This window comes from Gavialis gangeticus, unplaced genomic scaffold, assembly GCF_001723915.1.
Source record: "Gavialis gangeticus isolate Ggan-Ray unplaced genomic scaffold, GavGan_comp1, whole genome shotgun sequence".
Lineage (NCBI taxonomy): Eukaryota > Metazoa > Chordata > Crocodylia > Gavialidae > Gavialis > Gavialis gangeticus.
Genome location: NW_017729017.1, coordinates 4,284,667 through 4,288,700, shown reverse-complemented (window position 1 = coordinate 4,288,700; position 4,034 = coordinate 4,284,667).

Here is a 4,034-nt window from a genome sequence, read left to right as displayed (position 1 = left end):
CAGGTCCCTTCCGACCCTAGAAACTATGAAACTATCTTGTGTATACACACCCACTGTGTAGGTAACCCTTCTGCCATGTGCTGCTGGCAGGAGGAAGAGCAAATTTAAACTCTCATAATGTTCGCTGAGAAATTAACCAAGACACTGGGTTGAAAATAGAAATCTGGGGAAAACTGGACGATTTGCATCGGTGCAATTAACCAATAATACTTAGTCAGTTACAAGAACTGAATCTGTAGAAAAGGCGTCAATTTTGTGAAAAGAAACGAGAACAGAGCTTCAGATTGGGAAAACACAGGACTAATAAACATAATGACATATTATATCATTATATGAGCAAGGACAGATACTCATTCCTGTAGCATCTTTGGCAGTAGCTCAGTTTTCACCACTGGCTAGTGGGAATATCCAGTAGACAAAGATGTTTCTTTCTCATTTCTCTTTGCCCTCTAGAGCATCCCTGTCATTGGTATATGGGGTTAATGAAGGGCCGTGGTCTGGGAGTGCATGTGGGCAGCATCGTCACCAGCTGTTAGGGGAAGTGCTGCCTCCCTTTGGTGAAGAGACATTTCACTTGCTTCAATATTGATGCTGTTTCTTGCCCTGGTGCATGGGTGAATACAGAATTTTGTAAAGGGGTTGCAAGTGGTGAGGTGCATTATAACATATAAAATAGCCCATATTATTCTCCAATTAAAAATAAACTAGAAGCTTTACTAATATGCTGGGGGCCTAGCATATTATCCAGTTTAAGATTGAAGCAAAACAAATATAAATTTATTGGAATGTGTTAAAAACAGTCTGCAGGACTGTGAAATAGAAGCTACGTTACCAGGCGCAGCTAACAGAGAACAGAATTGCAGGAGAAAGGTTAGCATGATTAGTTGAAAGTCAAGACTATTAAAAAAAAAAAAAAGAGGGTCATTAAGAACCACGGAATAATGAGTTTAGAAGGAATCAGGTAGACTATATTGAGCCATTAAGTCAAGAAGGAATCAAGTAGATTATATTGAATCATTCTGACGCTCTCACAGCTGCCTCAATAGAAATACTGTTGCCTCTGCCAGGAATTTTTATTTTAAACTCTAGGTAGGCCCAGAATCAAAGGGGCATGTATACCAATGCACTCTGCTTATGCAATCGTTGGGTTGGATTGACCATCAGTGAGACTGCTTATATGAGTAAGGACTCAGCAAGACAAAAAACACTCCCATGTCTAACTCCTAAAGCTGGAACGTGACCGTTTAGATCACTCCAGTCCATCTCCCTGTAGCCAAAGCAGGCCTCTTTCCCATTGTACATCTGTTTTATATTTTATGTGACCCAAGCAGAGATGTCCATCAGTTCCCTTGGCATGAGTGTTTCCCTGCCTAATAAAACTTCCATGGTGATTTTCGGATCACTGCCCTGAATAATTCTATTAGAGCATCCACAGAGGGAGTTGGGCATTCTTAATCGGCAGACTCATCTGGTCTGATGGGATGCAGACCAAGTTGTTTAAAGCATCCAGTATTTATCTTCCACAGTTGTCATATGAGCAGATGAATGATTTTCTCCACCATTTCCTTTTCACCATATTTTGTGCTGTTTTTTTTTGGAAACAGTGTAACTCCCTGCTGCTGCTGTCTTGACTATGTTATCGCTTGCCATATTGACCCAGAACTCTCCACTGATTCTGCCTGACAGGATGGCTTTGTAAGATTTGTGCATCTAGGGAATTCCCAGCTGGCATCTATCCTGGGATTCACCTTGGGTCATTAATGTTTTCCACAGCATGGATGGGACAATAGAAATGTTAAGATTGGCTTCCTTGTTTCTTCCAGGGTTGTGACAGGAGTGGAGATGATATCTGTTTTCCTGTTCTGCCTTTCTACCCAAGCCACACATCCCTCAGAGAGGTCCTCAAAGGGGTCTAAACTAGCTGGTAGAGTATTCTGGAAGTATTGTAACATGGGGTGGGGAAGATCTATGAGGTGGTCTCCTCCATGATCTTTCAGCTGTGACCTAATATAATTAGACATGGAGTGGAAGTGTGGATCATCCATGTTAGCTCTTTGCCACTGCAGGGCTCTTCTACACCATATATTTTCATGCTTGCTCCTGCCACTTCTTTTGTGGGGGGTGTGTCTCTCTGACACTAATAAATCTTACCACTTCCTAATGCCCTAATTAATTCTCCCTTTGCTTAAATTTCATCCCCTCATTCCTACTTTCACTCCACTGGATGAAGCAGGCGAATGCATTTATATGGACAGTATGTGATGTATTGTAAACTCTGGGTTTCGGAACAAATGTGTATTAGGTGCCAGCATTATTTGTAGCTGTCTGTCTATAACAAATCAATTTTATTAAGAAACTGTAGATGTTATATGGCTCTATTGTTATCTAGGTGGTCCTGGTGACTTGGACAAATCACTTATGCTTTGTGCTTGTGGTTTATATTTTTGTTAGAAACCTGGCATTGTGTCATACAGATGGGTTGCGTTGATCTCTCCATATAGAGAGAATCGTATTTATATGCAGCATTATTTCCTACTGAAACCCTTTCTAGCAAATCCTTATTTTGAAGCAATAAGGAAGGGAGCAAAGGGTTAATTAACCCCCCCAAGGGAGTTTAGGTTTGGAATTTCTAAGGCTCTGTTAGCTCTGCAACATTTATGAAAGGCTCTTTTGTTTTATTGTTGTAATCTTTCATCCAAAAAAATCCCTCCTGGAGAACTCTTTCAATTTGATTTCTAATGCAGAAGTAAACTGGCTTATCTGAGTTCATTTAATATCATATTCAGGGCTTTTAATAAATGTGGATTTCACCAGTGCCTTTTTAACTGGCAAGATAATTTAATATTAACAGATCACACCTTATCACCCAATAACACTTAGTCCCTGTAATCTTATGACAGGCTAATTTCTGTAGCAACATCCCTTGTGTCAAATCTGCTCCATTCCATTACTACCCTGACTGCTCATGGAGCTTGGCTTGGTAATGAATATTGCAGTGTCTCATCTTTTATCTAAGAATTATGAAATGAATGCAGAGGGTGGCTGTAGGGAGTTACTGCTTCATTTTACCCAGTGGAGTAGGTTAATATCACTGGAACAAACGATGAAAGAAAACAAGGTACAGAAAGAAAAATATATAAGGAGAGTGTATGTGGGGAAACAAAATGATTTGAATGTCAGTTTAGTGTTTTGGAAAAGGGGTTAACTAGAAAGAGAGATGGAGAGAAGGAGAGGAAACCTATAGCACTAATGTTTCTGGGGATACAAGAATTAGGAGGGCAGTTGTACAGTCTCTCTTGCATTTTAGGTACAAAAGACCCTGTAGTTGCTAAGTCACTTCCAGAATGTTATAATAGAGATGTAAAAGAAGCATAATAAGTTGTGCTTCTATATTCCCTGGCATCCAAGTACCTCATAAGGCTTTGCAAACATCAGCTAATTAAATGTTGCAAGGTATTATCATCATCCCCTTTTATTGTATATAAACTGATGCACTGGGTGTTTCAGCGACTGCTCAGATCCAAGACAACAGAGTCAGTGGCAGGGCTGGGGATAGAACCCTTGGCATCTTGGCTCCTTATCCCCTGCTGTCATCGCTAGATAATATTCTTAGACCCATCTGGGGTCTGTGAAATTGTGCTGCTTGAAGAAACCAACAGCTTTGCTCAGGGTCAGGCACAGTGTTGGACAGAGTTCAAGTGGCAGTATCATAGCCAGTGAAGTTGAACTGAGGAGCTGTTATTGCTAGTTGAAAACTTTTCCCTCTCTTCCCATCCCTATACCAGTTCACCTATCTCCTGACCTAAAGGAATCTCTCTTCTGTATACCCAGTGGGAGGCTGTATACCCAGTGGAAGGGGGGGTGCTATCTCCAAGGAGGAGTATACTTCCTCTGCTCGGGCCTGTAGGGGGGCTGTCAGGAAAGCTAAGGTGGACATAGAGCTAGGACTAGCGTCCATGATCAAGGATAATAAAAAGTCCTTTTTCAAATATATAGGGAGGATGAAGAAGGCACCGGGTAATGTGGGGCCCCTG